This window comes from Stenella coeruleoalba, assembly GCF_951394435.1.
Source record: "Stenella coeruleoalba genome assembly, chromosome: 8".
Classification (NCBI taxonomy): Eukaryota; Metazoa; Chordata; class Mammalia; order Artiodactyla; family Delphinidae; genus Stenella; species Stenella coeruleoalba.
In genome coordinates, this window is record NC_137154.1 from 45825201 (window position 1) to 45839246 (window position 14046).

Consider the following 14046-nt stretch of genomic DNA (forward strand, 5'->3'; position numbering starts at 1 on the left):
CTTTTTTTTTTTTTTTTTAATATATAGGAGGTTCTTATTAGTCATCAGTTTTATCCACATCAGTGTATACATGTCAATACCAGTCGCCCAATTCATCCCACCCCCACCCCCACCCCCCCACGGCTTTCCACCCTTGGTGTCCATACGTTTGTTCGCTACATCTGTGTCTCAATTTCTGCCCTGCAAACCGGTTCATCTGTACCATTTTTCTAGGTTCCACATATATGCGTTAATAAACGATATTTGTTTTTCGCTTTCTGACTTACTTCACTCTGTATGACAGTCTCTACATCCATCCACGTCTCAACAAATGACCCAATTTCATTCCTTTTTATGGCTGAGTAATATTCCATTCTATATGTGTACCACATCTCCTTTATCCACTCATCTGTCGATGGGCATTTAGGTTGCTTCCATGTCCTGGCTATTGTAAATAGTGCTGCAATGAACATTGGGGTGCATGTGTCTTTTTGAATTGTGGTTTTCTCTGGGTATACGCCCAGTAGTGGGATTGCTGGATCATATGGTAATTCTATTTTTAGATTTTTAAGGAAGCTCCATACTGTTCTCCATAGTGGCTTTATCAGTTTACATTCCCACCAACAGTGAAAGAGGGTTCCCTTTGCTCCACACCCTCTCCAGCATTTACTGTTTGTAGATTTTCTGATGACGCCCATTCTAACTGGTGTGAGGTGGTACCTCATTGTAGTTTTGATTTGCATTTCTCTAATAATTACTGATGTTGAGCAGCTTTTCATGTGCTTCTTGGCCATCTGTATGTCTTCTTTGGAGAAATGTCTATTTAGGTCTTCTGCCCATTTTTGTATTGGGTTGTTTGTTTCTTTAATATTGAGCTACATGAGCTGTTTATATATTTTGGAGATTAATCCTTTGTCCGTTGATTCGTTTGCAAATATTTTCTCCCGTTCTGAGGGTTGTCTTTTCATCTTGTTTATGGTTTCCTTTGCTGTGCAAAAGCTTTGGAGTTTCATTAGGTCCCATTTGTTTATTTTTGTTTTTATTTCCATTACTCTAGGAGGTGGGTCAAAAAGGTCTTGCTGTGATTTATGTCAAAGAGTGTTCTTCCTGTGTTTTCCTCTAAGAGTTTTATAGTGTCCGGTCTTACATTTAGGTCTCTAATCCATTTTGAGTTTATTTTTGTGTATGGTGTTAGGGAGTGTTCTAATTTCATTCTTTTACATGTAGCTGTCCAGTTTTCCACCACCACTTATTGAAGAGACTGTCTTTTTCCATTGTATATCCTTGCCTCCTTTGTCATACATTAGTTGACTATAGGTGTGTGGGTTTACCTCTGGGCTTTCTATCTTGTTCCGTTGACCTATCTTTCTGTTGTTGTGCCATTACCATATTGTCTGGATTACTGTAGCTTTGTAGTATAGTCTGAAGTCAGGGAGTCTGATTCCTCCAGCTCTGTTTTTTCCCTCAAGACTGCTTTGGATATTCGGGGTCTTTTGTGTCTCCATACAAATTTTAAGATTTTTTTGTTCTAGCTCCGTAAAATATGCCATAGGTAATTTGATAGGGATTGCATTGGATCTGTAGATTGCTTTGGGTAGTATAGTTATTTTCACAATATTGATTCTTCCAATCCAAGAACATGGTGTATCTCTCCATCTGTTTGTATCATCTTTAATTTGTTTCATCAGTGTCTTATAGTTTTCTGCATACAGGTCTTTTGTTTCCCTAGGTAGGTTTATTCCTAGGTATTTTATTCTTTTTGTTGCAGTGGTAAATGGGAGTGTTTCCTTAATTTCTCTTTCAGATTTTTCATCACTAATGTATAGGAATTCAAGAGATTTTTGTGCACTAATTTTGTATCCTGCAACCTTATCAAATTCATTGATTAGCTCTAGTAGTTTTCTGGTGGCACATTTAGGATTCTCTATGTATAGTATCATGTCATCTGCACACAGTGACAGTTTTACTTCTTCTTTTCCAATTTGTATTCCTTTTATTTCTTTTTCTTCTCTGATTGCCAAGGCTAGGACTTCCAAAACTATGTTGAATAATAGTGGTGAGAGTGGACATCCTTGTCTTGTTCCTGATCTTAGAGGAAATGCTTTCAGTATTTCACCATTGAGAATGATGTTTGCTGTGGGTTTGTCATATATGGCCTTTATTATGTTGAGGTAGGTTCCCTGTATGCCCACTTTCTGCAGAGTTTTTTATCATAAATGGATGTTGAATTTTGTCAAAAGCTCTTTCTGCATTTATTGAGATGACCACATGGTTTTTATTCTACAATTTGTTAGTATGATGTATCACATTGATTGATTTGTGTATATTGAAGAATCCTTGCATCCCTGGGATAAATCCCACTTGATCATGGTGTATGATCCTTTTAATGTGTTGTTGGATTCTGTTTGCTAATATCTTGTTGAGGATTTTTGCATCGATATTCATCAGTGATATTGGTCTGTAATTTTCTTTTTTTGTAATATCTCTGTCTGGGTTTGGCATCAGGGTGATGGTGGCCTCGTAGAATGAGTTTGGGAGTGTTCCTTCCTCTGCAATTTTTTGGAAGAGTTTGAGAAGGATGGGTGTTAGCTCTTCTCTAAATGTTTGATAGAGTTCACCTGTGAAGCCATCTGGTCCTGGACTTTTGTTTTTTGGAAGATTTTTAATCACAGTTTCAATTTCATTACTTGTGATTTGTCCGTTCATATTTTGTATTTCTTCCTGGTTCAGCCTTGGAAGGTTATACATTTCCAAGAATTTGTCCATTTCTTCCAGGTTGTCCATTTTATTGGCATAGAGTTGCTTGTAGTAGTCTCTTAGGATGCTTTGTATTTCTGTGGTGTCTGTTGTAACTTCTCCTTTTTCTTTTCTAATTTTATTGATTGGAGTCCTCTCCCTCTTTTGCTTCATGAGTCTGGCGAACAGTTTATCAATTTTGTTTATCTTCTGAAAGAACCAGCTTTTAGTTTTATTGATTTTGCTATTGTTTTCTTTGTTTCTATTTCAGTTATTTCTGCTCTGATCTTTATGGTTTCTTTCCTTCTGCTAACTTTGGGTTTTGTTTGTTGTTCTTTCTCTAGTTCCTTTAGGTGTAAGGTTAGTTTATTTATTTGAGATTTTCCTTGTTTCTTGAGGTAGGCTTGTATGCTATAAACTTCCCTCTTAGAACTGCTTTTGCTGCATCCCATAGGTTTTGGATCATCATGTTTTCATTGTCATTTGTCTCTAGGTATTTTTTGATTTGCTCTTTGATTTCTTCAGTGATCTCTTGATTATTTAGTAACGTAGTGTTTAGCCTCCATGTGTTTGTGTTTTTTACGTTTTTTCCCCTGTAATTCATTTCTAATCTCATAGCATTGTGGTCAGAAATGATGCTTCATATGATTTCAATTTTCTTAAATTTACTGAGGCTTAATTTGTGACCCAGGATGTGATCTATCCTGGAGAATGTTCTGTGTGCACCTGAGAAGAAAGTGTAATCTACTGTTTTTGGAATGTCCTATAAATATCAGTTAAATCTATCTGGTCTATTGTGTCATTTAAAGCTTCTGCTTTCTTATTTATTTTCATTTTGGATGATCTGTCCATTGGTGTAAGTGAGGTGTTATAGCTCCCGACTATTATTGTGTTACTGTTGATTTCCTCTTTTATAGCTGTTAGCAGTTGCCTTATGTATTGAGGTGCTCCTATGTTGGGTGCATATATATTTATAATTGTTATATCTTCTTGGATTGATCCCTTGATCATTATGTATTGTCCTTCCTTGTCTCTTGTAACGTTCTTTATTTTGAAATCTATTTTATCTGATATGAGAATTGCTACTCCAGCTTTCTTTTGATTTCCATTTGCATGGAATATCTTTTTCCATCCCCTCACTTGCAGTCTGTATGTGTCCCTAGGTCTGAAGTGGGTCTCCTGTAGACAGCATATATATGGGTCTTGTTTTTGTATCCATTCAGGAAACCTGTGTCTTTTGGTTGGAGCATTTAATCCATTCACGTTTAAGGTAATTATCAATATGTATGTTCCTATGACCATTTTCTTAATTGTTTTGGGTTTGTTTTTGTAGGTCCTTTTCTTCTCTTATGTTTCCCACTTAGAGAAATTCCTTTAGCATTTGTTGTAGAGCTGGTTTGGTGGTGCTGAATTCTCTTAGCTTTTGCTTGTCTGTAAAGCTTTTGATTTCTCCATCAAATCTGAATGAGATCCTTGCCAGGTAGAATAATCTTGGTTGTAGGTTCTTCCCTTTCATCACTTTAAGTGTATCATGTGACTCCCTTCTGGCTTGTAGAGTTTCTGCTGAGAAATCAGCTGTTAACCTTATGGGAGTTCCCTTGTATGTTATTCGTTGTTTTTCCCTTGCTGCTTTCCATAATTTTTCTTTGTTATTTGTTGTTTTTCCCTTGCTGCTTTCAATAATTTTTCTATGTCTTTAATTTTTGCCAATTTGATTACTATGTGTCTTGGCATGTTTCTCCTTGGATTTATCCTGTATGGGACTCTCTGCACTTCCTGGACTTGGGTGGCTATTTCCTTTCCCATGTTAGGGAAGTTTTTGACTATAATCTCTTCAAATATTTTCTTGGGTCCTTTCTCTCTCTCTTTTCCTTCTGGGACCCCTATAATGTGAATGTCGTTGCATTTAATGTTGTCCCAGAGGTCTCTTAGGCTGTCTTCATTTCTTTTCATTCTTTTTTCTTTATTCTGTTCTGCAGCAGTGAATTCCCCCATTCTGTCTTCCAGGTCACTTATCCGTTTTTCTGCCTCAGTTATTCTGCTATTGATTCCTTCTAGTGTATTTTTCACTTCAGGTATTGTATTGTTCATCTCTGTTTGTTTGTTCTTTAATTCTTCTAGGTCTTTGTTAAACATTTGCGTCTTCTTGATCTTTGCCTCCATTGTTTTTCCAAGGTCCTGGATCATCCTCACTATCATTATTCTGAATTCTTTTTCTGGAAGGTTGCCTATCTCCACTTCATTTAGTTGTTTTTCTGGGGTTTTATCTTGTTCCTTCATCTGATACATAGCCCTCTGCCTTTTCATCTTGTCTGTCTTTCTGTGAATGTGGTTTTTGTTCCACAGGCTGCAGGATTGTAGTTCTTCTTGCTTCTGCTGTCTGCTCTCTGGTAGATGAGGCTATCTAAGAGGATTGTGCAGGTTTCCTGATGGGAGGGACTGGTGGTGGGTAGAGCTGGGTGTTGCTGTGGTGGGCAGAGCTCAGTAAATCTTTAATCCGCTTGACTGCTGATGGGTGGGGCTGGGTTCCCTCCCTGTTGGTTGTTTGGCCTGAGGCAACCCAACAATGGAGCCTACCTGGGCTCTTTGGTGGGGCTAATGGCAGACTCTGGGAGGGCTGACGCCAAGGAGCACTTCCCAGAACTTCCGCTGTTCTTGTCCCCACAGTGAGCCACAGCCACCCCCCGCCTCTGCAGGAAACCCTCGAAAACTAGCAGGTAGGTCTGGTTCAGTCTCCCCTGGGTTCACTGCTGCTTCCCCTGAGTCCCCATGTGCACACTACTTTGTGTGTGCCCTCCAAGAGTGGAGTCTCTGTTTCCCCCAGTCCTGTCGAAGTCCTGCATCAAATTCCACTAATCTTCAAAGTCTGATTCTCTAGGAATTCCTCCTCCCATTGCCAGACCCCCAGGTTGGGAAGCCTGACGTGGGGTTCAGAACCTTCACTCCAGTGGGTAGACTTCTGTCGTATAAGTGTTCTGCAGTCTGTGAGTCACACACCCAGCAGTTATGGGATTTGATTTTGCTGTGATTGCGCCCCTCCTACCGTCTCATTGTGGCTTCTCCTTTGTCTTTGGATGTGGGGTATATTTTTTGGTGAGTTCCAGTGTCTTCCTGTCAAAGGTTGTGCAGCAGCTAGTTGTGATTCTGGTGTTCTCACAAGAGGGAGTGAGAGCTTGTCCTGCTACTCCACCATCTTGGTTCCCCTGTGTGAATTCTTGCTCTTATACATAAAGACACCAGAATTCCTATCCCCTGATCCTCTCTCCAGCCTGTTCTCTTGGTGTAGGTTTGGTTATCCCAAGAAAGGACCACTCTTGTAGCTTCAATCTCAGGGCACCAAATGCCACACGTCTTGAGTCTTAAAATCAGGTAGCGTAAATCCTCCAACTTTGTTACTCCTTTTCAAAATTTTTAGACTATTCTAGGTTAATTGCATTTCCAAATACATTTGGAAAGTTCAGCTTGTTGATTTCTAATTTATAAAAAGTGTGTTGATTAGAAAAAAAAAAGTGTGTTGGGATTTTGATAGATACTACATTTAATCTATATATCAGTTTGGGTAAATTAACATCTTAACAATATTGAGTGTTCTAATCCATGAACACGGTATATCTCTCCATTTATTTAGATATTTAAAATTTTTCTCTCAGTAATATTGTTAGTTTTCCAAGTACAGATCTTGTACATATTTTCTTAAATATATGCCTAAATATTTCATGTTATTGTTAATCATACTTTAAAATATCATTTTCCAACTGCTTGTTGCTTGTATCTAGAAATGCAATTTATTTTTGTATTTTGACTTTGCATCCTGCAGTTCTGCTAAGCTAGTTTATTGATTTTACTAGTTTCTTTTCTATGTTCCTTAGAATTTTCTGTGTACATGATTAGGCCTTCTGCAAATAAAAACAGGGTTTTTCCCCCCATTCTTTAACCACTGGTTGTTCACTGATTCTCTTTATCAGATTTTAAAAGTTCCCATTTGTTCCTAATTTTCTTAAAGTTTTTAACGTGAACATGGTGTTGAATTCTGTCAAATATTTTTCTAGAGCTATTAATATCATCATATGGATTTTCTTGTTTATTCTGTTAATGTGGTGAGTTATATTATTTGATTTTCACATGTTGCTTTCCTGGAATAAACCTCACTTGGTCATAATGTATTACCATTTTTATATATTGCTGTACTCAATTAGCTAAATTTTTTTGGAAGATACTTACATCTATCTTTGTGAGGCATATTGGTCACTAGTCTTTTCCTAAATGGCTTTACCTGGTTTTAGTACTGTTTGATGGTAACACTAGCCTCATAAAATGTCCTCCTTTCTCCTTTGTTTTCTGGAAGAATTTGTGCAGGACTTGTGTTATTTCTTCCTTAAATATTTTGTAGAATTCAACAGTGAATCCATCTGAGCCTTGGAGTTTTCTTTTTGGAAAGATTTTCAATTATGAATTTAAGTTTTAATAGATATAGGAATATTCAGATTTTCTACTTTTTCTTATGTCAGTTTTGGCAATTTATATCTATCAAGGAATTTGTCCCTCTCATCTAAGTTGTCTAAATTATTCAAATAAAGTGGTTCATAATATTCACATGTTACTCTTTTAATGTCTGCAGTATCTGTAGTGATATTCCTTCTTTCATTCCTGATATTAGGAATTTGTGTCACATTTTGCTACTTCTTGCCAGGTCTGGTCATTTCTTTATTGGATGCTAGATATGGTAAATTTTATGTTATTGACTGAGTGAGTTTTCTTGTCTTTCTTTAATGAATGTTGAGCTTTGTCCTGGTAGGCAGTAAGTTATTTGGGGTTCAGTGTGACACCTTCAAGCCTTGTTTATAAGGTTTCTAAGGGTAAGTCTAAGTTAGCATTTATTATAGGGCTATTTTACAGTAAAACTAAGGTGTGGCCTTTTGGGGTTCTATTGATGTCCCAAGTGATCAACAAGGTCTTTGCAGTCTGGCTGGTGGGAACTCTATGGTCCCGGCCCTGTGTGAACTGTAAGAACTATTCAGGTCACAGCTTCCTGGTTACTATTTGCCCAATCTTTGAAGTTTCACCCTATGTATAAACACCCTGGGACTTCCCTCGTTCTCCAGTGGGTAAGACTCCATGCTCCCAATGCAGGGGGCCCAGGTTCAATCCCTGGTCGGGGAACTAGATCCTGCATGCATGTCGCAACTAAGAGTCCACATGCTGCAACTAAAACCCGTTGCAGCCAAAATTAATAAATAAGTCTTAAAAAAAAAAAAGATTACAATCCTGCTCCTTGTTTGAAGTCAGAAAACAGTTGTTTCATATATTTTGTCCAGTTTCTAGTTGTTACAGCAGGAAGTGTTCACTGTTACTCCAACATGATTGGAAACAGAAGACTCTCTGTGCAATTTTTAGCTACTATGGACAGGTGAATACTCTCTTTATCACATAAAGTAGTCAGGATAACCATGAGGACCAAAAGAGATTATTATTTTAATTCACAGGGGAAATTTTCCTTTTACCTGCTCACTCATAATGTGGGGGAAATATGCTACTTACTTTGCACAGTCCTTTTATATGCAGATCAAGCCCAACAAGCAGATTGAAGGGTGGAAAATAGAATACATGTGAGTTAGCTTTGGCCCCAGTAACCAGAAAACTCTGACCTGAGGTCAGATTACCCCATTTGTTGGGAAAGAGGTCTGTGGTTTGTTATTTGGTAGACTTCATTTTCCAGGAAGGCAGTCTAATGGAGAGCTGACCCAGAAAGACCTAGCTCTTAGATGGCAAAAATTATTCCAGTTAGTCATAGAGCTTCAATACCATTATGGTTTAGTAGGAGCATTAGTGTCAAAGACAAACAGACTTGGGTTGAATCTCGAATTTTGTTTACTTATTTTAGTTATTTATTTTCAGCTTTGTTGGTTCTTCATTGCTATGCGCGGGCTTTCCCTAGTTGCAGCGAGCAGGGGCTACTCTTCGTTGAGGTGTGCAGGCTTCTCATTGCGGTGGCTTCTCTGTTGCAGAGCACAGGCTCTAGGCACGCGGGCTTCAGTAGTTGTGGCACGTGGGTTCAGTAGTTGTGGCGCATGGGCTTAGTTGCTCCGTGGCATGTGGGATCTTTTGGGACTAGGGCTCGAACCTGTGTCCCCTGCATTGGCAGGCGGATTTTTAACCACTGCACCACCAGGGAAGCCCCAGACTTGGGTTGAATTTTGACTCTACATCTTCCTAGTTTTGACATGACTGAGGACCTCAGTTTTTTTTTGTTTTTTTTGCTGTAAAATAGGAATTTTATCATTAGATTGTTGTAAGGTCATGTATATCAAGCAATTAGTACAAGCCCTGCACACAGGGTACACAGAGTACAAGTAACTCAGCTAATGGTAATTTGAATAGACACCTCACCAAAGAAGATGCACAGATGGCAGATAAGTATATGAAAAGATGCTCAATATCATGTGTCATTAGGGAATTGCAAATTAAAACAACAACAAGGTGCCACTGTACAACTCTTGTTGTATATGGCTAAAATCCAAAACACTGACAACACCAAATGCTGACAAGAATGTGGAGCAACAGGAACTCACATTCACTGTATGGCAATGCAAAATAGTACTGCCACTTTGAAAGACAGTGTGGCAGTTTCTTACAAAACTAAACATATACTTACCATATGATCCAGCAATCACAATCTTTGGTATTTACCCAAAGGAATTGAAAACTTATGTACAAACAAAAATCTGTACATGAATGTTTATTGTAGTTTTATTCATAATTGCCAAAACTTGGAAGCAACCAAGATGTTTTTCAATAGGTGAATGGATAAACAAACCAACAGTAAATCCATGCTGTGGAATATTACTCAGCAATAAAAAGAAACAGGCTATCAAACCACAAAAAATATAGAGGAAGCTTAAGTGCCTATAGTTAAATGAACAAAGCAATATGAAAAGACAACATACTATTAATATATGATTCTAACCATATGACATTCTGGAAAAGGCAAAACTATGAAAAAAAGTGAAAAGGTTAGTGGTTGCCAGAGGCTCAGGGGAGGGAGAGAGGGATGAATAGGTAGAGCACAGGGGATTTTTAGGCAGTGAAACTATTCTATATGATACTGTAATAGTGGATATATGTCATTATACATTTGTCAAAATCCATAGAATGTACAACACAAAGAGTGAGCACTAATGTAAACTGTGGATGTCAGTTAATAATATGTCAATATCAGCTCATCAGTTATAACAAATGTACCACACTAATGCAAGATGTTGAGGATAGGGGAAACTGTGTGGGGAGAGGTGAAGGGATATATGGGAACTCTCCATACTTGCTGCTTACTTTTTCTATTATCCTAAAACTGCTCTAAAAACTAAAGTCAGTTTAAAAATCAATAGGGCAAAATGATAAAATTATATAAGTGGAGAACAAATTAGTGGTTATTAAGGGTTAGAGATGGTGGTGGACAAGGGGGAAAAGAAGTAATGTGACTATAAAGAGGATAACACAAGGGTGATGTGATTATGGAATAGCTCTGTATCTTGATTGCAGTGGTGGCTACATGAATCTACACATTGGATTATATGGCATAGAACTATACACACACACATTGTACCAATGTCAATTTCCTGGTTTTAATATTGTGCTAATGTGAGATGTAATGGGGAAACTGGGTGAAGAGTACACAGGACTTCTGAAGACTAACTTCGCAACTTCCTGGGAATTTACAATTGCATAATAATAAAAAGGTTTTTTAAGAATAAATATCATAACCAAGAGGAGTCTAAGTAAACATGAATGTTAAATGCCATGTAGCTGTACCACAATGTTCAATGCAGCACTATTTACAATAGCTAGGACGTGGAACCAACCTAAATGTCCATTGACAGATGAATGGATACAGAAGATGTGGCACATACATACAATGGAATATTACTCAGCCGTAAAAAGAAATGAAATTGAGTTATTTGTAGTGAGGTGGATGGACCTAGGGTGTGTCATACAGAGTAAAGTAAGTCAGAAAGAGAAAAACAAATACTGTATGCTAACACGTATATATGGAATCAAAAAAAAAATGGTACTGATGAACCTAGTTGCAGGGCAGTAATAAAGATGTAGACATAGAGAATGGACTTGAGGACACGGGGTGGGAGGGGGAAGCTGGGGCAAAGTGAGAGTAACATCGACATATATATACTACCGAATGTAAAACAGTTAGCTAGTGGGAAGCAGCAGCAAAGCACAGGAAGATCAGCTCGGTGCTTTGCGATGACCTAGAGGGGTGGGATAGGGAGGATGGGAGGGAGGCTCAAGAGGGAGAGGATATGGGGACATATGTATGCATATGGATGATTCACTTGGGTATACAACAGGAAGTAACACAGTATTGTGAAGCAATTATACTCCAATAAAGACCTATTAATAAAAAAGTGCCATGTAGCATCCTGGATGGGATCGTAGAAGAGAAAAAGGACATTAGGGAAAAACAGGACATCTGAATAAAGTATGGACTTTAGTTAATAATAATACATCCATAGGGCTTCCCTGGTGGCGCAGTGGTTGAGAGTCCGCCTGCTGATGCAAGGGACACGGGTTCGTGCCCCGGTCCGGGAAGATCCCACATGCCGCGGAACGGCTGGGCCCGTGAGCCATGGCCGCTGAGCCTGCGCATCCGGAGCCTGTGCTCCGCAACGGGAGAAGCCACAGCAGTGAGAGGCCCGCGTACCGCAAAAAAAAATAAAAATTAAAATTAAAATAAATAAATAATACATCCATAGTGGTTTATTAGTTGTGACAAATGTACCATACTAATGTAAGGTGTTAATAATAGGGGATTAGATGTGGAGTGTAAGGGAAATCTCTGTTCTATCTTTGCAGTAATTCTGCAAATTAAAGTTATTCAAAAATAAAAAGTTTATTTAAAAATAATAAATAGGGCTTCCCTGGTGGCACAGTGGTTGAGAGTCTGCCTGCCGATGCAGGGGACGCAGGTTCGTGCCCCAGTCTGGGAAGATCCCACATGCCGCGGAGCGGCTGGGCCCGTGAGCCATGGCCACTGAGCCTGCGCGTCCAGAGCCTGTGCTCCGCAACGGGAGAGGCCACAACAGTGAGAGGCCCGTGTACCGCAAAAAATAATAATAATAAATAAATAAATAGTGGCAAGCTAATAACATAAGTCCAAGTACATAATGACATATCCAGAATATATAAAGAATTCCTACAAATCAGGAAAAAAAAAAAAAAGACGGACAATTAAAAAATCTACAAAAGTCTAGTGGCTTCCCTGGTGGCACAGTGGTTGAGAGTCCGCCTGCCAATGCAGGGGACACGGGTTCGAGCCCCAGTCTGGGAAGATCCCACATGCCGCAGAGCGGCTAGGCCCATGAGCCATGGCTGCTGAGCCTGCGCGTCTGGAGCCTATGCACCGCAACGGGAGAGGCCACAACAGTGACAGGCCCGCGTACCACAAAAAAAAAAAAAAAAAGAATCCACCTGCCAATGCAGGGGACAACAGGTTCGAGCCCTGGTCCGGGAAGATCCCACATGCCGCAGAGCAACTAAGCCCGTGCGCCACAACTACTGAGCCCGTGCTCCGCAACAAGAGAAGCCAGCGCAATGAGAAGCCCACTCGCCACAACTAGAGAAAGCCCACTCGCAGCAACAAAGACCCAACACAGTCAAAAATAAAATAAATAAATTTATCAAAAAAAAAAGTTTGGGAGTTCCCTGGTGGTCTAGTGGTTAGGATTCCGGGCTTTCACTGCTGTGGCCCTGGGTTCAATCCCTGGTTGTGGAACTGAGATCCCACAAAGCTGTGCAACGTGGCCAAAAAAAAAAAAAAAAAAAAAAAATTTTACAAAAAACTTAGACATCTCACTACAGAGAAAAAGAGTAAAACAAAATGAACAATAAACTTATGAAAAGGTGTACAACATCATTAAAGTCATCAAAGAAATACAAATTAAACAACCATAAGGTAGATTGACCCATGCAAAAAATGTCTAAAATTTAAGTGATTGACAATGCAGTGTTGGTGAAGATGTATAACGACTAGAACTCTTATGCATTGCAGGTGGAAGATAACTTGGTACAATCACTTTGAGTAAATGTTTGGCAGTGCCAACTAAAACTAAGCATTCATATGACATTGGATATATACTCTAAAGAAATTAGTGTTTATGTCTATCAAAAGACATGCACAAGAATGTTTGTGGCAGTGTTCTTTGTAATTTCTCAAAACTGGAAATGACCCAAATATCTATTAATAGAATGAATAAATAAATTCATACACTGGGATATTACACTGAAATGAAAAAGGACAAACTATTGATACACACAATATGGAAGAATCTCCCTGAGAATGTTGAATGAAAGAAGTCACACACAGATACAGTATGTATTGTATGACCCCACTTATATTAAATTCAAAAGTATAGGGACTTCCCTGGTGGTGCAGTGGTTAAGAATCTGCCTGCCAATGCAGGGAACATGGGTTCGAGCCCTGGTCCGGGAAGATCCCACATGCCGCAGAGCAACTAAGCCCATGCACCACAACTACTGAGCCTGTGCTCTAGAGCCCATGAGCCACAACTACTGAGCCCACATGCCACAACTACTGAAGCCTGCACACCTAGAGCCCATGCTCCGCAACAAGAGAAGCGACTGCAATGAGAAGCCTGCACACCGCAATGAAGAGTAGCCCCTGCTTGCCACAACTAGAGAAAGCCCACATGCAGCAGCAAAGACCCAATGCAGCCAAAAGTTAAATAAATAAATAAATAAAATTTGAAAATAAATAAATAAATTCGTGCGCTGGAATACTACACTGAAATGAAAAATAACAAACTATCGATATACACAATATGGAAGAATCTCCCTGACAGTGTTGAATGAAAGAAGTCACACACAGATACAGTATATATTGTATGACTCCATTTATATTTAAATTCAAAAGTATAGGGACTTCCCTGGTGGTTCAGTGGTTAACAATCTGCATTCCAATGCAGAGGACAGGGGTTGGATTCCTGGTCGGGGAACTAAGATCCCACATGCCGCAGGGCAACTAAGCCCAAGCACCACAACTAGAGAGCCCGTGAGCTGCAAAGAAGAGCCTGTGCGCTTCAGTGAAAGATCCTACATGCCACAACTAAGACCCAATGCCGCCAAATAAATAAATAAAATTTTTTAAAAATTCAGAAGTATACAAAACTAATCAATGGTTGTAGAAGTGAGAATAGTGGTTACCCCTGAGGATACTGACAGGGAGAGGGAAAAAGAAACCTTCTGGGATGATGGAAATATTCTATGTATTGGTTTGAATGGTGGTTACAACAGTTATATACACAA